At 47.5% G+C, this 26,418-nt stretch overlaps 1 protein-coding gene across 1 annotated transcript in view; it reads right to left on the reverse strand.

Annotated features, from left to right (window-relative positions):
* Nucleotides 1-19,662, reverse strand: part of LOC144487840 (zinc finger protein 609-like) — a 61,141-nt gene extending 41,479 nt beyond the window's left edge. Inside the window, exon 1 of the mRNA XM_078205914.1 lies at nucleotides 19,357-19,662. The gene's annotated coding sequence lies outside the window, so the exon portion shown is untranslated. The remainder of the gene's footprint in view (nucleotides 1-19,356) is intronic.
* Between the last annotated feature and the right edge of the window lie 6,756 nt (nucleotides 19,663-26,418).

The raw sequence follows: 26,418 nt of genomic DNA on the forward strand, positions 1-26,418 counted from the left end.
AGGAAATAAGAGTACACACAAAGCACAACATTTCCATTCTAGCTAGTTAGTTTAAGTTTATTTACGAGTGTCACAAGGAGGCTTACATTAACACTGCAATGAAGTTACTGTGAAAATCCCCTCGTCACCACACTCCGGCGCCTGTTCGGGTACACTGAGGGAGAATTTAGCACGGCCAATGCACCTAACCAGCATGTTTTTCGGACCATGGGAGGAAGCCGGAGCACCCGGAGGAAACCCACACAGACACGGGGAGAACGTGCAGGCTCTACACTGACAGTGACCCAAGCCGGGAATCGAACCCGGGTTCCTGGCGCTGTGAGGCAGCGGTGCTAACCACTGTGCCACCGTGTACAAAGGATGAAGTTTCAGGGTTGCGATTCCACCCAGAAACAGAAATCTTCCAACTAAGGAGCGAATTGATGGTCACAGCTCCTGATATTGGGAGAGGCTGAATATTATAATGGTCCAGGACAACCTCAAGTCTTTAAGCATTCAGATTATAACTGGACCAAGCTCAGGGGCAAGAAGATGGGTCAACCCAGCAAGCAAGTTTGAGTTATTCCAGCTCGCTAAATCTCCCACTCAACAGAAACAACACGGCCAACACGTCAAATACAATGCGTCTGCCGTCCACAGCGGAGCTAGAATTCCGATCACAGCCTTTTTGCCTGATTGGTACTGTCCAGTCTTGCGACATGTTTGGAAACATCGCCATGTCAGTCCAGACACCCACTATTAGAAGCATGTCGTAGGAAGGAAATATTTGCTTCTGTAATCTTGTGGGACTCGGGGAAGTTTGCGCAACAAATGAGTCACTTGTATCCAGTCGACAACCATGCGGCCCAATTTACAAAATGGGAGCCACAACAACAACAACAACAACGTACATTTGTATTGCACCTTAAACTTAGTAAAACATCACAAGGCACTTCAAAGGAATATTAACAGACAAGATATGACACAATCCACATAACAGATAATAGGACAGCTGACCAAAAGTTTCACCAAAGAAATACGTTTTCAGAAGCATCTGAAAGGAGACAGCGATAGAAAGGAGAGGTTTATGAATTAGGCAGCCGAAAACACAATTTAAGTTTTAGTTTATTTATTAGTCATAGAGGTTTACAGCATGGAAACAGGCCCTTCGGCCCAACTTGTCCATGCCGCCCTCATTTATTTTTTTTAAAACCCCTAAGCCAATCCCAATTGCCCGCATTTGGCCCATATCCCTCTATACCCATCGTACCCATGTAACTATCAAAATGCTTTTTAAAAGATAAAATTGTACCCGCCTCTACTACCACCTCTGGCAGCTTGTTCCAGACACTCACCACCCTGTGTGTGAAAAAATTGCCCCTCTGGACCCTTTTGTATCTCTCCCCTCTCACCTTAAACCTATGCCCTCTAGTTTTAGACTCCCCTACCTTTGGGAAAAGATATTGACTATCTACCTTGTCTATGTCCCTCATTATTTTATAGACCTCTATAAGCTCACCCCTCAGCCTCCTACGCTCCAGAGAAAAAAGTCCCAGTCTATTCAGCCTCTCCTTATAACTCAATCCATCAAGTCCCGGTAGCATCCCAGTAAATCTTTTCTGCACTCTTTCTAATTTAATAATATCCTTTCTATAATAGGGTGACCAGAATTGCACACAGTATTCCAAGTGTGGCCTTACCAATGTCTTGTACAACTTCAACAAGACGTCCCAACTCCTGTATTCAATGTTACGTAAAATTAGTGTTACAAGTAGGCTCACATTAACACTGCAGTGAAGTTACTATGGAAATCCCCTAGTCGCCACACTCAGGCACCTGCCACCATGCTGTCCATAGATTTAATAACAGTGTTCAAAATCATTATTGGTCTGGACAGAGTAGAGAGAGAGAAACTGTTCCCACTGACAGAATGATCGAGAACTAGAGGACTGAGTAGCACGGTGGTACAGTGGTTAGCACTGCTCCCTCACAGCACCAGGGACCCGGGTTCGATTCCTGGCTTGGGTCACTGTCTGTGCGGAGTCTGCACGTTCTCCCCGTGTCTGCGTGGATTTCCTCCGGGTGCTCCGGTTTCCTCCCACAGTCCGAAAGACGTGCTGGTTAGGTGCATTGGCCGTGCTAAATTCTCCCTCAGTGTACCCGAACAGGTGCCGGAGTGTGACGACTAAGGGATTTTCACAGTAACTTCATTGCAGAGTTAATGTAAGCCTACTTGTGAGACTGATAAATAAACTTTAAACTTCAAACAGATTTAAGGTAATTGGCAGGAGGAGGAAAGGCGTCATGAGGAGAAACATTTTCATGCGGCGAGTGGTTAGGATCTGCTGTCAGTGTGGTAGAGGCAGGGTCAACTGAGGCTTTCAGAGAGGAATGGAATCATGATGTGAAAAGGAAAACAACGGCAGGGTTACAGGGAAAAGGCAGGGGAATGCCACCGGGCGAGTTCCTCCTTCAGAGGGCTAGCACAGACACAAGGTGAGGAATGGCCTCCTCCTGCGCTGCAGCCATTCTACATGGAGGGACGAGGCCATGGAGGGGTTTGAACACAAGATGAGAATATTCCCTTACCACAATTCCACGTAAAATAACAGAATCGCACATCAGATTCTACTGTGCAAAAATGTAATAAATTGCAAACAAAACGGATTCAGATCGGGGAAGATTGATTATACCTGACCAATGGACTGGGGTAAGTCGTATGACAATTCTTATCTAAAAAGCAGTTGACAAAGTTCCACATTAATGGCGATTGGTTAAATTTAAAGCAGCAAGGATGTGAGATTAAACTGACGGAAGGTGCAGAACAATGGGTATTGTTTAGGGGTGTTAACTCAGCGTGGCTTACTGGATAGGGGTGCTCCCTGCATCAGTATTGGGATTAATATGGTTATTAATTTGTGGAGGTGACTTGGACTCATATCCAGTGACAAATTGGTCAAATTTGCAGATGATAATAAACCAGGAAGGGCTCTGATATCAGGAGCACGAGTGAAGAAATGATGGGCTGAGTGAACAAAATATCCAAATGGGCAGAAAAATAGGAGGGGAAATACAATCGAGGCAAATATAAAGTCCAGCACATTTGAAAGGAAAAATGGGCCACAAGTGTACTCCAGGAATGGCGTTGTTAGCAAAGTGGAAGTTCTGGCACAGCACAAAGGTGCAACATGTCCAAGCAATGCCAAACAGCAAACAACAAAGCCCATGGTTTCGAATTCAGTTCCAAGGGCACAGCAGCAGGCTATTCAGCCCAACTAAACTATGCTGGTGGTTACACTGCACACCAGTCTCTTTTCACGCTGCTTCCCCAATCCCCCTTCTCTCTCCTGAATGTACCAAGTCAACCACTCAATACTTCAGCACACTTTGATTCATCCATTCCATGGGGTCACACCACTCTAAAATAAAACCCTCCTAGGTTCTTTATTTGATCTGTCAGTGACTATCTTACGTTGATGCATCCTTGTTCTGAGCTTACTCACAAGTGAAAACAGTTTTGCCACATTCATCACACTGAACCCTTCAGAATTTTAAAGACCTCTATTAGGTTTCCTCTTAGTCTTATCTTTTCCACAGATATTACCCAATAGAAACATGGAAGATAGGAGCAGGAGGAGGCCATTCGGCCCTTCGAGCCTGCTCCACCATTCACCATGATCATGGGTGATCGTCCAACTCAACAGCCTAATCCTGCTTTCTCCCCATAACCTTTGATCCCATTCGCCCCAAGTGAATAGCATCCTCTGCACTCTGGGAACAGCTTTGGTAGTATAGTGGTAATGCCACTGGACTAGTAACCAAAGGCTAATGCTCTGTGGACAAGGGTTCAAATGAATAATGAATAAATCTGTAAGGGTGACCAAGAATTGACCATCGATTGCTGCAAAAACCAAATCTGGTTCGCGAATATCCTTGGGGAAAGGGAATCTGCCGTCCTTACCCAGTGTGACTCCAGGTCCACAGCAATGTGGTTGACTCTGAACTGCCCTCTAGCAAGCCGCTCAGTTCAAAGGCAATTTGGAATGGGTAACAAATACCTGTCTGTGATGCCCATATCCTGTGGAAGAATAAAGAAAAGTAATCTAACAGGAGGCTGAAATAATGATGGTTCTGTACCTCGGTGGGCTAAATGACTTTCTTCACGTGTAATTATCTTGTGATCTGATCTGGATAATTCAAACTACCTGATGAGATGAAACAGCAATGATCTACATTTTTCATTTCCATCTAATATTACAGCGTACACATGTATAAATTAATCATGTCTACCTGAATATCAGTCGCGGTATCATCACCAACAGTTACAGATGAGTATTGTAGCTGTACTCCAGTTAAAAAGCACACAAAGGGCTTTTAAGTTATTCAGCTGTCAAGCAGTCAGTCAGCAAACCATTTTAATATGCAAAATATATATTAAATAGTTTATTATATAGACCCGGCTTGGGGTTACTGTGCGTGGAGTTTGTACATTCTCCCCGTGTCTGAGTGGGTTTCCTCCGGGTGCTCCGGTTTCCTCCCACGGTCCAAAGATGTGTGGGTTAGGAGGATTGAACTTAGAAACACTACAGTGCAGAAAGAGGCCATTCGGCCCATCGAGTCCACACCGACAACAATCCCACCCGGGCCCTATCCCCGTATCCCTACATATTTACCTGCTAATCCCTCTAACCCTCATATTTATCCACTAATCCCTCTAATCTACGCATCCCGGGACATTAAGGGACAATTTGGCTTGGCCAATCAACCTAACCCGCACATCTTTGGCCGTGCTAAATTGCCTCTTAGTGTCAGGAGACCAGCTAGGGTAAATGCATGGGTTATGGGGATAGGGCCTGGGTGGGATTGTGGTTGGTGTAGACTCGATGGGCCGAATGGCCTCCTTCTGCACTGAAGGATTCTATGACCACCTTCCATCGGTATTTTATTTCCTTTCCCATAGGAGCCACTTAGTGAAATTGCCCATTCAGCGTTGAGGGAGGGTCAGCTTGTGTCATGAGTTCACTGGAAACTGCTGGGGCGGGAGGGGCGGGGGGGGGGTGCGTGGGGGTGGCTGTGTGGTGGTGGTGGTGCGCACAGTGACTCTAAACCTAGCAGTTTGGGCTGAATGTGGTGAACAGCGACTGTCCCAAACCACTATCCCACCCGATTCATTTACACGGAACAGCTGAAACACAAAGTGAGAATACAACCCAAATTTGGCTAAACCAACAAAAAAAAACTTAACAAGCACTGAAAACTCAAAACCTGAATGATGGGCAATTTGGTTGATTTCTCCATTAATTAGGATAGAATGAAAAATCAGTTCAGATTTGGAGTATTGAACGTCCGGTATTGTATTGAGGCAGCAAGTTGGTTTCAATATATAGTTTGCCAGTGTGAATGGAATTGGCTCGAACACAGAATGCCAAAGGCAAGGCCAAGGCCATAGCTCTTCACAGGACAAATTTTCCAAATGAAGAAGCCAGGTGCTTTCCCACTGAGTTAATTTAGACACCACTTGTTATCGTACACTCCCCAACTCCTGGAACAGCAGCTACACACACTGTGCATGTCCTCCCTCCCCAAGTCCGTCGGGAGGCAAATGATTTAAACAGGGAAGCCAAAAAGAAACTGAAATAAATATTTATAAGATCAGTCACTTCCAGAACGTTAAGTTCGTAACAAATGAAATGTACTTGGCCCATATTAAATGGCAGAGCAAAGCCTGTGCCAGAATGCAAGGCGCCAACTAAACACTAATGTACAACAACAAATCCTCTTAGTCACAATCTTTACCATAGAAAGCATTCTTTCTGGTTGTGTCACAGCTTGGTTTGGCTTCTGCTCTGTCCAAGACCGCAAAAGATTGTGAATGAAGCCCAGTCCATCACTCAAACCAGCCTCCCATCCATTGGCACCGTCTCTGCTTCCCACTGCCTCGGAAAAGCAGCCAACATAATCAAAGGACCCCACGCACCCCAAACATTCTCTCTTCCACCTTCTTCCACTGGAGAAAAGATACAAAAGTCTGAGGTCACGTACCAACCGACTCAAGAACAGCTTCTTCCCTGCTGCTGTCAGACTTTTGAATGGGCCTACCTCGCATTAAATTGATCTTTCTCTACACCCTAGCTATGACTGTAACAATACATTCTGCACTCACTCCTTTCCTTCCCTATGTACGATATGCTTTGTATAGCGCGCAAGAAACAATACTTTACACTCTATGCTAATACATGTGACAATAATAAATCAAATCAAATCAGCCTGCCAACAGTAGGCCCATAGAATCAGGCCAATCAGCCCAATTGGACCATGCTGGTGTTTATGTTCCAAGGAACCTCTTCCATCTTTACCTAACACCATCAGGTTACAACTATTCCTGCAGGTGGATCATTTAGATTGGAAATGTAAACTCTGTTCCTCTCTCCACAGGCCTGCTGAGTTTATCCAGCATTTTCTGTTCCTTTTTCAGATTTCCAGCATCCACAGTATTTTGCTTTTATACAGCTGTTCCTTTCCACTTCATGAGTTTTAACAGCTTCCTCTTAAATGCATCTATACTCTTCAACCACTTCCAATCTCTGGACAAGGAAGTTTCTCCTGAATTCCCTGCTGGATTTATTAGTGACTGCCTTGTCGTGAAATCCCCTCCACAAATGGAGAGATCCTGTACCCGATCAAACCATCTGTAACCTTAAAGACCTCCATCAGGTCACATCTCTTTTGTACAGGAAAAAGCCCCAGTCTGTTCAATCTTTCCTGGTCGGGAAAACTCTTAGTTCCCTGTACCATTCGCGCAAGATCATTTTTGCCCCTTCTCCAGTGCCTTTTTAGACCAGAACACTGCACAGGAAGATGCTTCAACCCATTCCATGGACATAGAGAGCGTGAACAGAACAGCAAAGTGAGGCAATGGAGAAACTGAGAAAATACACACCCAGTATGCTTCTGAAGCTTACCCTCAGCTTGTCTTTCCGGAACTTTGAGTGTAAAATCACCAATTTTATCCCAATAATTTTTCTTTACGACACCAACAAGGCAAACAAAAAGCCAGAATTCCAACGGAGCAAACCTCCTCCCGTGTTGTTGCACTTTTCATCCTACACTCATGCACTACATACAATCTTCGCCCAATCATAAACTCTCCTCAGGTAACGCGAAGCACATGGAACACAATTCAATAAACTGACAACACCTCACTGAGAGACGTTGGTGCAAACCCAACAGGCAGACACCACAGCAGAAGCCGAATGGCCTCCTCTGCATTGTAGGGATTCTAATGATTCAATGTAAGATGCGTTTCAAAGAGATGTTGTGAATGAGGGAAGGGTTGAATGGCTGTGGTAAGGAGAGCTGGAAACTGATTATATTTATCTGGGAATTTACACCAAAACTTGAAGAACAATTTCCAAGCAAAGCCACCATTCACAGTGAAATTAAACAGAGATTACACAGAGTACCATTATTATTTGTCACAAGTAGGCTTACATTAACACTGCAATGAAGTTACTGTGAAATCCCGAAACACTCCTGACTTGAAAGACGGGGAAATGCCGCGAGTACGGGCAATGCCAGTGAATGCTGTTTTAAAATCGAGACAAACAGCTCCTAAGATGAGATAAATATAGAAAACCTGCCTCATTAAGAGTCAAAAAAGAGAGACAAAATATCAGGAATCGAATGACAAACAGAAATGTGATGACCGCTGTGATCCCCACGCCTCTCAACCGGGACCCACTGCAGACTCTCGGCTGAAAACCTTTACTACGGTTCTTTCTTCTACTGCTGCACCATCTCTGGCTAACCTGCAGCTAAACACCTGCAACTGACACACTCAGAACAGTTAATGCCACATTTCCATGGGAGCACTTCAATTCAAATACGCTGACCATATGGTGCTCAGGAAGCACTCATCAAATCTCTCCCCTTCCTGCGCATGACTTCCAAACATTGTGTGGCAGATGGATCAAATCACACAGGAGCTGACAGCACCTTCTGCCCCGGTGAAGGCACTGATTAGCAAACACGCAGGCACCCCTCAACCGGAGACGCAACTGAGTCACCCACGTACCATTTGGTACGTTATTTTTCCCAGCTAGCTGGCGAAGCAAAAGCAGACACAGCCTGAAGGTCAACAGGTTAAAGAGTTTACAGTCTCATTTTTACACCAACCCCTCGATTAAATATCTGATATGCACTTTTTTTTTTAAAAATCACGAAATACACAGTGAATCCTCAGACAGCTGTGAGCCTCAGGAACCAGCTGCACCTTCCCTCTGTTTATTCTGTTGGCAAGACGGCTCCTGACAAAACTCCTCGCATTAATCAGGTAAATGGAGAGCAGCGGCTGGGAGACAGGAACCACAGATATGGGGGTTTACATTGGAAAATTATACATCTGCTATGGACACGAGGCAGAGCTCTCTATAATACTCTGCGACTCTCGTTCTACAGCCGACACATGAAGAATTACTTTCTTTATAATATAGGTGGAAGGGTGAGTGATATTAGATTGTTTTGCAGCCAGTGCTCTCATTACCTGTGGAATCCCACCACAGTCATTTCTGAAACCTCCTCCAGCCCTAATCCATTGCCCCAATCCTCCATGTCTGGTCTCTTACCCATCCCTCATTTGCTCCTCTCCGCCATTGGCGGCCATGCCTTCAGCTGCCTGGACCCCAAGCTCTCCAATCCTCGCCCTAAACCTCTCGGTCTCTCCAATCCTCGCCCTAAACCTCTCAGTCTCTCCAATCCTCGCCCTAAACCTCTCGGTCTCTCCAATCCTCGCCCTAAACCTCTCGGTCTCTCCAATCCTCGCCCTAAACCTCTCGGTCTCTCCAATCCTCGCCCTAAACCTCTCGGTCTCTCCAATCCTCGCCCTAAACCTCTCGGTCTCTCCAATCCTCGCCCTAAACCTCTCGGTCTCTCCAATCCTCGCCCTAAACCTCTCGGTCTCTCCAATCCTCGCCCTAAACCTCTCGGTCTCTCCAATCCTCATCCTAAACTTCTCGGTCTCTCCAATCTCTCTCCTCCTTTAAGACTCTCTTTAAAACTTATCTCTTGCGTGGGGTACCAAGGATAGGAGGAGTAATATTTTGACATTCACTAGAAACAAAAGATTGTAATTCATTTCAAATCATTGTGAACTGCACAACCCCAACACACTAAGCTGCTAAAGGACTGCTGCTTTTGACAGGTCGGCACATCGGATCAGAGCAATAATCAGCACAAGCCGACACTGGTAAACTACCTGTTTAGTGGATTTGAAATCTGGTTACAGCCAGCACACACTGAAACATTCATCTGACTCTATTCTCCCCAGCATGGCTAGTGCTGTTTCTCACATTGCTCCAAGGTTCAGACCTGGCAGCGTATTGCCCACAGATCTCTGAACTGGCAACGCATCGCCCTTCAACCCCCAGATTTGGAACCCTCAGTCCTGGCAGCGTATAGCCCTTCAGCCCTCAGTTCTGGCATTGTTGCTCTTTCAGCCCTCAGTTCTGGCATTGTTTCATCCTCGAATCCTGTAGCCTCTTCAAAAGACAATTCTTCCTTTCGCACCTTATGTCTTTATCAATCCAACACAGTGGGACACCCTTATGTCAGTCTGCACTGTTTGAAAATCCACCAAATGTATTCAGCAGAAAAGAAACTTGTAGCTCTCATTTTTCCAAACATTATCTCTTTAAACTTCGGCAAATCCCCATTTTTCCCTTTCTCTCATCCAATCAGTTCCTCCAATGAGAAAATTAACCTGTTCGGATCATTTTCTCCACTAGTTCTGCTCCTTCTTGACTAATGCGAATCTCGGCACATTTCCCTGCCAGATCTTTAGAATCTCTTGTCTCCAGATAGCAACTCTAGACTTGATGTTAGCTCACCCATTGTTTGATTCATTATTGTCACATGTATTAGTATGCAGTGAAAAGTATTGTTTCTTGCGCGCTATACAGACAAAGCATACCGGAGAGGGTGCAGAATGCAGTGTTACAGTCACAGCTAGGGTGTAGAGAAAGATCAACTTAATGCGAGGTAGGTCCATTCAAAAGTCTGATGGCAACAGGGAAGAAGCTGTTCTTGAGTCGGTTGGTTCGTGTCCCCAGGCTTTTGTATCTTTCTCCGACGGAAGAAGGTGGAAGAAAGTATGTCCTGGGTGCATGGGGTTCTTAGAATCCCTACAGTGCAGAAGGAGGCCATTCGGCCCATCGAGTCTGCACTGACCACAATCCCACCCAGGCCCTACCCCCACATATTTTACCCGCTAATCCCTCTAACCTACGGATCTCAGGACTCTAAGGGGCAATTTTTTTTTTAACCTGGCCAATCAACCTAACCCGCACATCTTTGGACTGTGGGAGGAAACCGGAGCACCCGGGAGGAAACCCAGCTGGCTGCTTTCCCGAGGCAGCGGGAAGTGTAGACAGAGTCAATGGGTGGGAGGCTGTTTGAGTGATAGACTGGACTTTGTTCACGACCTTTTGTAGTTTCTTGCGATCTCAGTCAGAGCAGGAGCCATACCAAGCTGTGATACCACCAGACAGAATGCTTTCTATGCTGCATCTGTAAAAGTTGGAGAGCATCGTAGCGGACATGCCAAATTTCCTTAGTCTTCTGAGAAAGTAGAGGCATTGGTGAGTCAGCATGGGGGGGACTAGGACAGGTTGTTGGTGATCTGGACACCTCAAAACTTGAGGCTCACAACCATTTCTACTTTGTCCCCGTTGATGTAGACAGGGGCATGTTCTCCACTACGCTTCCTGAAATCGATGACAATCTCCTTCGTTTTGACATTGAGGGAGAGATTATTGTTGCCACACCAGTTCACCAGGTTCTCTATCTCTTTCCTGTACTCTGTCTCATCATTGTTTGAGATCCAACCCACTGCGGTGGTGTCATCAGCAAACTTGAAAATTGAGTTGGAGGGGAAGTTGGCCACACAGTCACAGGTGTATCAGGAGTATAGTAGGGGGCTGAGAACACAGCCTTGTGGGGTACTGGCGTTGAGGATGATTGTGGAGGTGGTGTTGTAGCCTGGGTTTGGAAGTTCAGGATCCAGTCTCAGAGGGAGGAGCCGAGCTCCAGGTCACAGAGTTTAGAATTGAGTTTTGTAGGAATAATGGCGTTGAAGGCTGGGCTGTAGTCGATAAATCGGAGTCTGACATGGTGTCTTTGTTACCTCAGTGTTCCAGGACTGAGTGCAGGGCCAGGGAGATGGTGCCTGCTGTGGACCTGTTGCAGCAGTAGGCGAACTGTAGTGGATCCAGGCAATCTGGGAGGCCGGAATTGATCCGTGCTACGATTAACCTTTCGAAGCACTTCATAATGACGGATGTCAGAGCCACCGGACGATAGTCATTAAGGCACACTGCCTGGCTTTTCTTTGGTTCCAGGATGATGGTCGTGGGTAAGAACATAGCTCCACTCTTTAACTGTCTCTCTTGCAGTGAGTCTAATCTTCCTGCTCCTTGGTGGTCCTTCGCCCCCAATATTGCCCTGTCACTATTTACATCTGCATCTCAAGTCAGAATTCTGGCACTGTGTTCAGCAAGTCAATCTGTGGCTATTCTCTAGCTGATGCTATGTAGCTTCGCGGCTGACGTAAGATGCCTCTGTAATTTATTTTCCATGGCCTTGACATTTTCAAATCCTCTGGTTAATAGCAATGATTGATAGATGGCCTTTCATCAAGTCCACACTCTGGTCCAGAAGGAAACTAGATTGCCATTCTGGAGTTGATGACGCTTCATCTATGTCAATTAACTCATCTCATCAATGAACTCAAAGTGAAGGCACCACTAGGCAGCAGCGATCATAATATGACTGAACTTTACATTCAGTTTGAGGGGGAGAAGAGTGGGTCCAAGTCCAGCATTTTTAAATTAATTAAGGGCAACAATGAGGGCTTGAAAGAACTAGCTAAAGTGAGCTGGCAAATTAAGCTAAGGAAGAAGTCAATGGAGATGCAGCGGCAGACATTCGAGGGGATATTTCAGAATACCCAAAATATGTATATCCCAATGAGGAAGAAAAATTCCAGGGCAATATTGGGGGCTAAGGATCACCAAGGAGCAGAAAGATTACCATCTGTGGTTAACTAAAAAAGTTAAAGCCAGTATCAAACCTAAAAAAAGCATTTAATTGCACAAAGATGGATCGCAGGTCTGGTTTTGTGAAACATAAACCATGTTTAACTAATTTATTGAACTTATTTGAAGAAGTAATGTATGCTATGGATAAAGGGGAACCAGTGGATGTACTGTATTTAGATTTCAGGAAGGCATTTGATAAGGTGCCACATCAAAAACCGTTGCAAAAAATATAATACATGGTGTAGGGGGTCACATACTGCCATGGATAGAAGATTGGCTAGCTAACAGGAAACAGTTGGCATAAATGGCTCATTTTCTGGTTGGCACAATATATATAGTGAGTGGTGTGACACAGGGATTAGTGCTGGGGCCTCAACTTTTTATCATTTAGACTAATGACGGAGGAAGGGGCCAAAGATATGGTTGTTCAATTTGCAGTTGACACAAAGATATGTTGGATAGTAAGATGTGTAGAGGATAAAGGGATATAGATAGGCAAAATAAGTGAGCAAAGATGTGGCAAATGGAGCACAATGTAGGAAAATGTGAAATTGTCCATTTTGGCAGTAAGAGTGAAAAAGCATGTTATCTAAATGGTGTAAGGTTGCAGAGCTCCGAGATGCAGAGGGATCTGGGTGGCCGAGTGCATAAATTGCAAAGGCTAGCACAGAGGTGGAGCAAGTAATTGGGAAAGTTAATAGAATGTTATCGTTTATCGTGTGGAGTATTGACTACAGAAGTTAGGGAGGTTATGCTTCAGTTATACAGGACATTGATTAGACCACATGCAGTATTACACATAGTGTCGGTCCCCTTAGTTAAGGAAAGATGCAAACACGTTGGAGGCAGTTCAGAGAAGGTTTACTGATTAATCTTTGGAATGGGCGCGTTGCCTTATGAGGAGACGTTGGTGAGGTTAGACTTGTATCCGCTGCAGTTCAGAAAAGCAAGAAGTGACTTGATTGAAACACAAGATCCTGAGGGATATTGACAGGGTGGATGTGGAAAGGATGTTTCCTCTTGTGGGGGAATCTAGAACAATGGGTCACTGTGCAAAAGGGGTCATTCATTGGAGATGGAAATAAGGTGATTTTTTTTCTCTCAGAGGGTGGTGAGTCTTTGGAACTCTCTTCCTGAAAAGACAGTGGAAGCAGAGTCTTTGAATATTTTTATGGCAGAGGCAGATAGGTTCTTGATAAGCAAGGGGGTGAAAGGTTATCAGGAGTAAGCAAGAATGTGGGCTTGAGATTACAAAAGAAGCCATAGAATCCCTACAGTGCAGGAGGAGGCCATTTGGCCCATCGACTCTGCACCGACCACAATCCCACCCAGGCCCTGTTCCCATAGCCCCACATATTTACCCTGCTAAACCTAGGGTCAATTTAGCATGGCCAATTAACCCAACTCACACATCTTTGGACTATAGGAAGAAACTGGAGCACCCGGAGGAAACACACTCCGCACAGACAGTGACCCGAGGCCAGAATTGAACCCAGGTCCCTGGTGCTGTGAGGCAGCAGCGCTAACCATTGTGCCACCCCAAATCAGAGCAGCCATGATCTTATTGAATGGCAGAGCAGGCTCAAGGGGCCGAATGGCCTAATCCTCTCCTAACTCGAATGTTTGTCTGTCTCCTCCTTTCCTGTATATACCATCTGTGCTCACTATCCAAACACATCCACGTAATTGCTGACAATCCATGAACTACAATCAGTAACTTAAACTCCTGCAACCCCAAGTGCCCTCTAATCCTCTTAAGGTACAATGGTTAAATCAGTAAATATCAATCTCTCACAATCCTTACAGACGGTATTAAAAGTGCTTCAAATCCTTTGAAGACACAATTTCTCCACATCACTCAAATCCAAGCAGCCTCTTAACTTCAATCAGTCTGCCATTGGCTGCTTATCGCTTGCTGTCATTCCGTGCTTCAGTATCTCTTCCCATTGTTAAAGTCCCCAAGAGCAAAAAAAACTCCCCCTCAATAACCACCAACTATAGAAAGCTATATAACCAAATATTATTCAAAATTCAGCAACAGTTTTCAAACAATCATCGTGCACTGAGGGCAGAATGCAAGATATTGCTGCGCTTTGAGAGATCAGTTTCTCATCTTGCGCTTGCAACCTTTAACATATGGAACGCGATTACAGTCACCGCCCCGGTTCACTCTTCCTGCCTTTGAGGGAGACCAGCAAACCTGCTGTTCTCACTCCATCCACCCACGGTGGCGAAGCCAGCACTCGCAGAGTCGGAAGGCAAAGTCGTATCCAAGTTTGGCACCATATCTTATACTTCACACTGAGCGACGATTCCAAATGCTTCTAATGAGGACTGCCACTTCCTGAACATATTGACAACCGTCTGCAATAACCTGTTTGTACACAACGCCTTCGACAGAGAATGGTGCCTCAGAGAGGAGGAAAGAGGTTGGACACTTGCTTCTCTTGTGCCATGTGAAAAGACAAATAAAAACTTGACTGAAGTGGGCGCCAAGGCAGAGAGAGAGAGAGACAGAGGGAGACAAACATGTGGAGTCATTGCGCATGCGACCATGATATGAACAAATTCTTTATCAAGGTGGACCATGAGGTAGTTGATTATGAGACCAGGATCCTGAACCTTAATAAAGGTAGCTATGATAGTATGAGACATGAATCAGCCATGCTGCACTGAAAAACATTACTGAAAGGAAAGGCAGCAGGCAGGCATTCAAGGAACAAATTGGTGAACTCCAGAAGTTGTTTATTCCTGTTTGGCCCAAGACTGGTAAGGGAACTGTGGCCAAACCATGGCTTACGAGGGAATTTAGAGATAGTATTAGATTCAAGAAAGAAGCATACAAATTGGCAAGAAAAAACAATAGGCCTGAGGATTGGGAGCAGTTTAAAGAGGACATGTCCCTGCCTACATCACTGGGGCAAAGTAGAAATGGTCGAGAGCTTCAAGGTGTCCAGATCACCAACAACCTGTCCTGGTCCCCCCCATGCCGATGCTATAGTTAGGAAAGCCCCACCAACACCTCTACTTTCTCAGGAGACTAAGGAAATTTGGCATGTCAGCTACGACTCTCACCAACTTCGACAGATGCATCATAGAAAGCATTCTTTCTAGTTGCATCACAGCTTGGTACGGTTCCTGCTCTGCCCAAGTCCACAAAAAACTACAAAGGGTTGTGAACGAAGCCCAGTCCATCAGGCAAACCAGCCTCCCATCCAGTGACTCTGTCTACACTTCCCGCTGCCTCGGAAAAGCAGGCAGCATAATTAAGGACCTTATGCACCCCTGACATTCTCCCTTTCTCCTTCTTCCGTCAGGAAAAAGATACAAAAGTCTCAGGTAACGCCCCAACTGACTCAAGAACAGCACCTTCCCTGCTGCCATCAGACTTTTGAGTGGGCCTACCTCGCATTAAGTTGATCTTTCTCTAGCTATGACTGTAACATTACATTCTGCATTCTCTCCTCCTCTATGAAGGGTATGCTTTGTCCGTAAAGCACGCAAGAAACAATACTTTTCACTGTATACGAATACATGTGACAATAATAAATCAAATCAAAAAATTCAGCAAAGGACCACCAAAGAATTGATTAAGGGGAAAATAGAGTATGAAAATAAGAAAGCGGGGAACATAAAAACTGACTGTAAAAGTTTCTATTGGTATGTAAAGGAAGCTTGTTCAATTCTTTATTAAACTTTCTAACCTTGCACTATTTCTCCAATTTCCTCTTTCAAACCCGTTTATTTCTTAAAAGGTACTGACTCCCCATGGAGGCGTGATTGCACAGATTTTTTTGTCACCCTGAAGCGGCAATGCCTCGATGGTTCAGACCGACCGATTATGCTGCAAGAGGTATCAGTGTGATGCCGATATCCGTCCCCAGCAAATATCTGTGCACACTTACTTCCAGTAAAGACCACTGCACACTGACGAGGCAGGTCCTTGCTGATTCGTCTCTCTCTAACCTGGATTGCACTGGAATCAGATCATGGTGCAGCAGACATGGACAAACCTGCCCTGCAGAGAGCACAGCAATCAACCAAGACACTTCACACATTCTGACACGCGAGGACATCAACAAGGAAGGATTAATGACCCTGACAAAGCGAGGTTAGCAAGTGAAAGAAATGCCAGCAGTAAACTTCAGATAAAAATCATCAGTTAACAGGCGATGCGATCTGTTCTAACGGAACCTCACATGGGCCCCAAACCAAAACACAACTCTCTCTTTCTGTGGGGGTTACATTGGAATAACTGGCCATTTTATTCACCGTGTTGTTGGTAAAAGTCCCAAGCATCAAACATTCCTCAAGCTCTGCTCATCAATGAGACAATATCCAAATCATTGGCACTCGCTGCAGAAACTGCTGCCAGTAAGGGAAACGTCAAAATTAATCGAGATAAAACCCCGCTGAGCAAGTACAGAATGCTCAGGGTGACTCTCATCACATCACAGTTGTCCAGCTTGTGACACAGCTCAGTTTCTACATGACAGAGGTCACCGTCAGGGGAAAATCCTCAATTCATCTCACTGCCAGCAAGACACTTTGCAGCAATGACTACCTGAACCACAGACATTCTATAAGCACATTTTAAACAGTACACATGTAGCACGTATAGCAAGGTATTATTCACTGTCCCCCTCCCCCCTTCCGTTCTTTAACATATTCCCAGGCGATGGGCATTATGCAATATGCACGTATACACTTAATGACTATAGCAACTATTTTATGACTACTGCATTTGCTTTTTTTTGTATCTCGGGAGCCTGCAAGCTCACTTTTCATTGTATTTGTACATTATACAATAACAATAAAGTTGAATTGCATTGAATGCATCTGAAGAAACAGTCAGACCACAAAACACTGCATTAAAATCCTACGCTCATATAGCACCATTCACAACCTCAGCAAGTTCCAAAGCACAGCATAGCAAAATAAATACTATTGAAACGCAGCAACTAAACTGTGCACACAAGCTCCCACAAACAGCAGTGAAATAAATGACCAGTGCACCGTCTGTATTTTTAGGTTCAGGGATAAAGTTTGGCCAGGACATGAGGGGAACCCTTCTGCTCCTCAAACTAAAGCCACTGGGATCTGAGCCGACGGGACAGACAGGACTTTGGGTTAACATCTCACCTGATGGCCGGTGTGAGCAAGTCGCTGGAGTGGGACTTGAACCCGTGACCTGTCACAGAGGTGAGAAGGCGACCTGTCACTGAGCCAAGGCTGAGTGATTGGTCGCCCTGAGTCAGCATCATTTATTCCTATCTGTGGGGGAGGGGGGGGGGTTACATGTTGGGTGCTGTGCAGAATCTAAGAGCGTTTGCGGCACCCGGAACCCCAGAAATTGGTAATCTAACCTCTGGTGCAAAGTGCCTAATATCAATCGTCAGTCCAATTTCTGGATCGGTTTACAGTGTGACAGTGGGTTGGATGTGGGGAAAATAAAAGATCAGTCTTCAAGCATTCACCTCTGCAGGACCACCTCTCTCTCTCCTCCACCCCCGCCCCCCCCAAACAGTGTGCTGAAACCACAATCTCCTGGCTCACGAGTGGGTTTGAGCCCAGTCATAGAATCTCCACGGTGCGGAAGGAGGCCATTCAGCCTGTCGAGCCTGCGCCATCAACAATCCTACCCTATCCCTGTAACCCCATGTATTTACCCTGTTAATCCCCCTGACACCAAGGCACAATTTAGCATGGCCAATCCACCTAACCCACACATTTTTGGAGTGAGAGGGGAAACTAGAGCACCAGAGGAAACCCACGCAGACACGGAGAGAATGTGCAAACTCCACACAGTCACCACGCTCAGACGAGTAAGCTTTTTAATCTATTGTTGTCACATGTATTGGGATACAGTGAAAAGTATTGCTTCTTGCATGCTATACAGACAAAGCATACCGTTCATAGAGAAGGAAAGGAGAGGGTGCAGAATGGAGTGTTACATTGAAGGCGGCATAGTGATCAGCACTGCTGCCTCACAGCGCCAGGTTCAATTCCAGCCTCGAGTGACTGCCTGTGTGGAGTTTGCACATTCACCCAGTGTCTGCAAGGGTTTCCTCCGGGTGTTCCGCTTCCCTCCCACAGTCTGAAAGATGAAGGGTGGTCGGTATGTGGAATGAGCTGCCGGAGCAAGTTGTTGAGGCAGCGACATTGACAACATTTAGAAGGCATTTGGACAAATACACGGATAGGAATGACTTAGACGGCAAATGGGGTTAGCTGAGATGGGCTTTTTTTTCGGCATGGACCAGTTTGGGTCGAAGGGCCTGTCTCCATGCAGTAGATTCTATGATTCTATGTGCTGGTTAGGTGCAATGGCCATGCCAAATTCTCCCTCAGTGTACCCGAACAGGCGCCGGAGTGTGGCAACTAGGGGATTTTCACAGCAACTTCATTACAATGTTAAGGTAAGCCGACTTGTGACACTGATAAAATAAAATAAATAGCTAGGGCGCAGAGAAAGATCAACTTAATATCTGGCAGGTCCATTCAAAAGGTCTGGTGGCAGCAGGGAAGGAGCTGGGATTTGAAGCCACAACCTCTTGGTTGAGGTAAGTTTTCAGCAAGCAAGGTAATGGGAGCGATGATGTTTAAATGTTTATTCGTGTCACAAGTCGGCTTACTGCAATGAAGTTACTGTGAAAATCCCCCGAGTCGCCACACTCCAGCGCCTGTCCGGGTAACACTGAGGGAGAATTTAGCACAGCCCAATGCACCCTAACCAGCACGTCGCTCGGACTGTGGGAGGAAACCGGAGCACCCGGAGGAAACCCACGCAGACACGGGGAGAATGTGCAGACTCCACACAGACCCGAGCCGGGAATCGGGACCCGGGTCCCTGGCACTGTGAGGCAGCAGTGCTGACCCGCTGTGCCACCCCAGGATGAGCAGAGGGACATGAGGGAGATGGGTTTGGGGAGCAGGGAGTGAGGCTGTTGGGGGGGTTGAGGCTTCACAAAGAGCAGCAGCTCAGCTTGTTCAATGTCTCTCTCTGTGTCGGGGGGGGGGTCTGAGACAGGCTTTGGGGGTGGGGGGTTTAATGTCCCTGAATTCCCCCCACTCCCCCCCAAGCTCCTCACCCGGGGATGGGAGTGAGGCCTTTCCCCCTCAGCTGCCCCTCAATCCCCTCACCGACACCAACCCAAGCCTCCCTCCCCGCCCTCCCTCACCCCTTTCCCGGGGACGGTGCACCAATCCAGCCCCCGGCTCCCACCCGGGGCCTAAGCGGTGAACAAAGAGATTTCCAGCCCCGGGGGGGGAGCCGCTCACTTACCCGCCGGACGGCAGCCGGGCTCCGGGGCTGAAGCTGAGGCGAGGCTCCCGGCGCCGGGGGCCTCCTCCTCCTCCCTCACTCACTCCCTCCCCGGCCGCTTCCCCGAGCGGCGGCCCCGCTCTCACCGGATCGCGGCCATGGGCTCCGACACGGCGGGAGAGCGGCGGGGGGACTAGAGGCTGCGGGGGGGCCGCTTCAGGCGGGAGGCAGGGCCCGGACTCGGATCCCGGTTCTCCGGCAGCAGCGGCGGCGGCGACTCTCCCTCTGGCCGGATCCGAGCGGCTTCCCCGGGGAGCGGGAGCCCAGAAAACCCGGAGCGGAGCGGGACTGGGGCCCGGAGCGGAGCCGGGAAAACCCGGAGCGGAGTGAGGGAAAACCCGGAGCGGGACTTGGGCCCGGAGCGGAGCAGGGAAAACCCGGAGCGGAGCTTGGAAAACCCGGAGCGGAGTAAAGAAAACCCGGAGCGGGGCGGGAAAACCCGGAGGGGCGTGAGGGAAAACCCGGCGCGGAGCCTGGAAAACCCGGCGCAGAGCCGGGAAAACCCGGAGCGGAGTGAGGAAAACCCGGAGTAGAGTAAGTAAAACCCGGAGCGGAGCCAGGAAACCCCGGAGCGGAGTGAGGGAAAACCCGGAGCGGAGCCGGGAAAACCCGGAGCAGAGCTTGGAAAACCCGGAGCGGAGTAAGGAAAACCCGGAGTGGGGCGGGAAAACCCGGAGGGGCGTGAGGGAAAACCCGGCGCGGAGCCTGGAAAACCCGGCGCAGAGCCGGGAAAGCCCGGAGTGGAGTAAGTAAAACCCGGAGCGGAGCCAGGAAACCCCGGAGCGGAGTGAGGGAAAACCCGGAGCGGAGCGAGGAAAACCCGGAGCGGGGCAAGGAAAACCCGGAGCAGGGCCGGTAAAACCCGGAGGGGAGCAGGGAAAACCCAGAGCGGAGTGAGGAAAACCCGGAGCAGAGCGGGACTGGTCCCTGGAGCAGAGCCGGGAAAACCTGGAGCGGAGACGGGAAAACCCGGAGTGGAGCCGGGAAAACCCGGAGCGGAGTGAAGAAAACCTGGAGCGGAGCTGGGAAAACCTGGAGTGGAGTGAGGAAAACCTGGAGCAGAGTCAGTCTGGAGCCCAGAACACCCGGAAAACCCAGAGCGGATTGAGGAAAACCCTAAAGTTGTTGTATGAGGAACGGTTGAGGAATCTGGGTCTGTACTCGTTGGAGTTTAGAAGGATGAGGGGGAATCTTATTGAAACTTACAGGATACGGCGAGGCCTGGATAGAGTGGATGTGGAGAGGATGTTTCCACTAGTAGGAAAAACTAGAACTAGAGGGCACAGCCTCAGGCTAAAGGGACGATCCTTTAAAACAGAGATGAGGAGGAATTTCTTCAGCCAGAGAGTGGTGAATCTGTGGAACTCTTTGCCGCAGAAGGCTGTGGAGGCCAGGTCATTGAGTGTCTTTAAGACAGAGATAGATAGGTTCTCGATTAATAAGGGGATCAGGGGTTATGGGGAAAAGGCAGGAGAATGGGGATGAGAAAAATATCAGCCATGATTGAATGGCGGAGCCATTCGATGGGCCAAGTGGCCTAATTCTGCTCCCTTGTCTTATGGTCTTATGGAATGGAACAAGGCAAACCCAGAGTGGAGTGCGATTGGAACCCGGAGTGGAGCAATGAAAATCCGGACTGGAGCCCGGAGCAGAGTGACGAAAACCCGGAAAGGAATTCGGACGGGATTGAGCACAAACCCAGAATGGATTTCAAGAAACTCAGACAGGAGCCCGGAACAGAGTCGAGCAAAATCCGGAGTAAAGCCCTGATCGAGAAACCCAGTGTGGAGTTCACACGGTGGCACAGTGGTTAGCACTGCTGCCTCACAGCTCCAGAGACCAGGGTTCGATTCCCGGCCTGGGTCACTGTCTGCGCAGAGTCTGCATGTTCTCCCCCTGTCTGCATGGGTTTCCTCCGGGTGCTCTGGTTTCCTTCCACAGTCCGAAAGATGTGCTGGTTAGATGGATTGGCCAGGATAAATGCACTATGGGTATGTGGGGCAGGATGTGAGCCTGAATAAGATGCATGGTCGGAATCGGCGTAGATGTGATGGGCAGAATGGCCTCTTCTACACTGTAAGGATTCTATGGAATCAGGGAAAACTACAGCCGAGTGTGGAAAACTCAGAGGTCAAACAGGGAAACCCGGAGCCAAACGCAGAGTGGAGCAAAAAAAACACAAAGTAGATTTAGGGAACCGCAGAGGCTGAACAGAGAGCGGATTATGGAAAACCGGGAGTGGGAGCATCAAAAACCTGGAGTAGAATCTGGGAAACCTGGAGTGGAACACAGAGTGGGGTGAGGAAAACCCGGAGGGGAGTCAGAAAACCCGAATCAAAGCGAGCAAAAGCAGGACTGGAATCAGAGAAACCCGGAGTGGAACCAGAGCGGGTGAGGGAAATCCTAGATTGGCATCTGAAAATCCAGGGGGGAGGGGGGGGGGGGTGTCGGAGTGTGGAAGACCCAGAGTGGCTTCAGGGAAAACTGGAGTGGGGTGAACAAGAGTGAAGTTGGAAACCTAAATTAGAGTGTGGAAGACCCAGAGTGGTGTCAGAAAACCCTGGAGTTGGAGTTAGAGAAACCCAGAGTGAAACTCGAAGCGGGATGTGGGAAACCCGGAGTGGACTATGGGAAACCCGGAGTGGACTATGGGAAACCCGGAGTGGATGCCTGGAGCGGAGTGAGAATAACCCAGAGCAAAGTAAAGAAAACCAGGAGCAGAGTAGTGAACAACCAAACTGAACTAGAATGCAGAAGGCTACAGTGGGTTCGGGGTATCTCAGAGTACAGTCAGAAAACCCAGAGTGGAGTAAACCAAGAGGAGAGTGAGGAAAAGGAAAGACTGGTGCAGAGTCAGAGAATCTGGACTGGAGTTAGAATCCACTCCAGACTAAAGTGAAGAAAACCTAGCAGTGGAAATAGGGAAACCAGAAACGGAGTGAGGAAACTCGGAACCTCTGGGTGCTCTGGTTTCCTCCCACACTCCAAAGATGTGTGGTTTAGGTGCATTGGCCATGCTAACTTGCCCCTTAATGTCCCAGGATGCGTAGGTTAGAGGGATTAGCAGGGTAAATATGTGGTGTTACGGGGCTAGGTCTTAGGTGGGATTGCTGTCAGTGCAGACTCGAAGGGCTGAATGGCCTCCTTCTGCACTGTAGGGTTTCTTTCTATGACAGGAAACAGAGTGAGGAAACCCGGAGTAGAGTCAGGATACCCAGGGCGGAGTGAAGAAAATCTGAAACAAAGTTCGGAGAATCTGGAAGGGAGAGAAGAAATCCTGGAATGGAATCATAAAACCCGGAACGGCTTCAGAAAACCGGGAACATAAAGAGGAAAACCCAGAGAAGAGTGGATAAAACCAGGAACTGAGTAAGGAAACCCATGATGTGGAGATACCGGCGTTGGACTGGGGTGGGCACAGTAAGAAGTCTCACAACACCAGGTTAAAGTCCAACAGGTTTATTTGTTATCACAAGCTTTCGGAGCGCTGCTCCTTCATCAGGTGAGTCTGAAAAGGAAACCCAAAAAAGAATGTAAAAAACCCAGAGTGATGTCAGAAACCCGAGAGTTGTGTAGGCAAAGCTGGAGTGGAATTAGCAATCCCAGAGGGGGATCAGAAATATCAGAGTGGGAAATCATGGAGTGGAGTGAGAAATTCCAGACCAGAGTCAGGAATCCTGGAGCAGAGACAGAAATCCCAGAGTGGGGTCAGAGAACCCAAACGGTGCCACAAAATCTCGGAGTGGAGTCAGAAATCTTGGAGTGGAGTTACAAATCCCAGAGTCATTTCAGAAATCCTGGAGTTGATGCAGGAATCCCAGAAATTGCAGGAGTGCGAACAGACATCGAGAACTTAAAAAGTAAAAATGGAGGAGCTGGGGAAAAGAGGAACTTTGGGGCAGAGAACAGGACTGGAAACATTAGGGGATGGCTGGTCTGTCCTCGGAGGAGAGACTCAGTCGTTTAGGATTATATTCACTGGAGTGAGAAGGGATCTCATAGAAACTTATAAAATTCAAACAGGATTAGACAGGGTGGATTCAGAAAGAATGTTCCCGATGATGGGGGAGTCCAGAACCAGGGGTCATAGTTTGAGGACTGAGGTGAGGAGAAATTTCTTCACCCAGAGGGTGGTGGATGTGTGGAATTCACTCCCACAGAAAGTAGTTGAGGCCAAAACATTGTGAGATTTCCAGAAGAAATTAGATATAGCTCTTGGGGCTGAAGGGATCAAGGGAAATGGGGGGCAGGGGGGAATCAGGATATTGAATTTGATGATCAGCCATGATCAAAATGAATGGTGGCGCAGGCTCAAAGAGCCGAATAGCCTCCTCTTTCTTCTATTTCTGTTTCTATGTAAATGTTCTGTGCACGTACAGGCTGCAGAACAGGAAGTCTATGACAAACAATGTTACATGAACCTTGCAATGTTAAACAGGTATATTATCCCTATTCTTTTAACAATCTTAAAGAACTTGAAATGAGTGGACATTAATCCAGGGACTTACCGTAGATGAACAGTGATTAGCACTGCTGCCGTTTGCTAAAGCAGTTTTAGCAAGCAACATTTCTAACGTGAGGAGCTGTGGGAAAATAAGTGGAAATTCTGGAGTGCAAATATTCTCTGGAATGGAGGAAAAGCCAGGATAAATGAGCAAGAGACGAGAATCTGATCTCAACGACCAGCAGGGGAGGAGAATCTGAGTTGATCAAAGACAGTAAGAAGTCTCACAACACCAGGTTAAAGTTGGACTTTAACCTGGTGTTGTGAGACTTCTTACTGTGCTTACCCCAGTCCAACGCCGGCATCTCCACATCTTGATCAAAGACCACAGTGATGGGAAGAGTGAGAGGAACTGAGTGCCGGCAGGGATAGTGTGTATAGAACTCCTCATCAGTTAGCCCAATCGTCACCAAATCACAGAAGCTTTATTACGGACCTATTGCGGTCACCATTTAGATATTTCCCACTCTTGCGGGCACTTACTTTCAGAATTCTGGGTAAAAAAAATAACAGCAACGTCTCCTTTCCCTTGCAACTGCCTCGGCACTCCAAGCTTTTTCCCTCTCTCGTGAGCAACACACAGCTGGACATTGAGTGTGTCTCAGTCTCAATCCAAGATCTGAGGACAGAGCCTCAGAGTAAAGGGACGACCCTTTAGAACTGAGATGAGGAGGAATTTCTTCAGCCAAAGGGGTGGTGAATCTGTGGAACTCTTTGCCACAGAAGGCTATGGAGGCCGGGTCATTGAGTGTATTTAAGACAGGGATCGATAGGTTCTTGATTGATAAGGGGTTCAAAGATTGTGGGGAAAAGGCGGGAGAATGAAGTTGAGAAACTTACCAGCCATGATTGAATGGCGGGGCAGACCTGATGGGCTGAATGGCCTAATTCTGCTCCTATATTTTATGCGCAATGGCTCTCGGTCCCAGTTCATGATATGTAGCAGGATCGACTTTCAGCTCAATATTCCTCACAGCAACCATATCCATATCCCTCACAGCAACCAATTCCCTGACCATTCCCCTCACGGCAGCCACTTCCCCCAACGCCCCCCTCCCCAACTTCACAATATTGCCTCGTGCTCTTAACAAAGCCTTGGGCCATCTGAAGGCCATTTGCTAACATGTACGCTCCCCCGTGGCTATCAATCACCCCGGACTATGCCAGATTAGGCAGGCAATGTGTGTTTCATCTACTCACGTTCTCGAGGGATGGGGAGAGGTTCCCTCACTGGAGAGAATGCAGTTAGTGGCACATGTAGATCTCGTTTTCTGCCTCAGCAACTTCTTTATGGGAACCCAGAGGCAGCTGTGCTTTCGAACAGCAAACACAGCTGGGGAAATCCTCTTTAGCACGTGTCAACTGAACACCGCAAGGTAATAGATTGTGGACACCAGATAAAGCTGGAGAGAGCCAGTCAGCTGAAACTCCCTGACCTTTCAAAGCCTTTACAGCTCCCACACCCCCAGCAGAAGATTTGCTCCTACACCCCCAGCAGAAGATTTGCTCCCACACCCCCAGCAGTTTGATTAAAAGGTTTCAATTCGCTATTCAGTTTCTCAGAGAGGGTGTACAACAACTGTAAAATCAATTTTGCTTCTACATCTATTTATATAGACTACTGTGGAATGAGATTAGAGTTGTTAGTCCCAGTTGAAAAGCTGGCACCATGAGACATAGGAGCAGAAGGAGGCCATTCAGCCCATCAAGTCTGCTCCACCATTCAATGAGACCATGACTGATCTGATGTGATAATCCTCAACTCCACTTTCCAGCCTTATCCCCATAACCCTCGATTCCCTTACTGATTAAAAATCTATCTCAGCCTTGAACATACTTAAGACCCGGCCTCTTCAGCCCTCTGTGGTAAAAGATTCCACAGATTCACTACCCTCTGAGAGAAGAAATTTCTCCTCATCTCTGTCTGAAATGGGCGACCCCTTTACTCTGAGATTATGCCCTCTGGTCCTAGACTTTCCCACAAGAGGAAACAACCTCTCAGCATCTACCCCGTCGAGTCCTCCCAAGAATCCTGTATGTCTCAATAAGGTCACCGCTCATTCTTCTTCATAGAATCCCTACAGTGCAGAAGGAGACCATTCGGCCCATTGAGTCTGCATCAACTGTCCGACAGAGCATCACAACCAGGCCCTATCCCCGTAACCCCACATATTTACCCCACTAATTTCCCTAACCTATCCATCTTGGGACACTAAGGGATCATTTAGCATGACCACTCCACCTAACCTGCACATCTTTGCAGTGTGGGAGGAAACCGGAGCACCCGGAGGAAACCCATGCAGACACAGAGTGAATGTGCAAACTCCACACAGTGACCCAAGGCTGGAATTGAACCCTGGCGCTGTGGGGCAGCTAACCACTGTGCCATCATGCCATCCCTAAACTCCCATGAGTACAGGCCTACCTACTCAAGCACTCCTCGTAAGAAAATCCCTTCATACCCGGGATCAACTATTGGACCTTCTCTGGACTGCCTCCAATGCCAATATACCTAGATA

The sequence above is a fragment of the Mustelus asterias genome, unplaced genomic scaffold (assembly GCF_964213995.1).
Source record: "Mustelus asterias unplaced genomic scaffold, sMusAst1.hap1.1 HAP1_SCAFFOLD_1084, whole genome shotgun sequence".
Classification (NCBI taxonomy): Eukaryota; Metazoa; Chordata; class Chondrichthyes; order Carcharhiniformes; family Triakidae; genus Mustelus; species Mustelus asterias.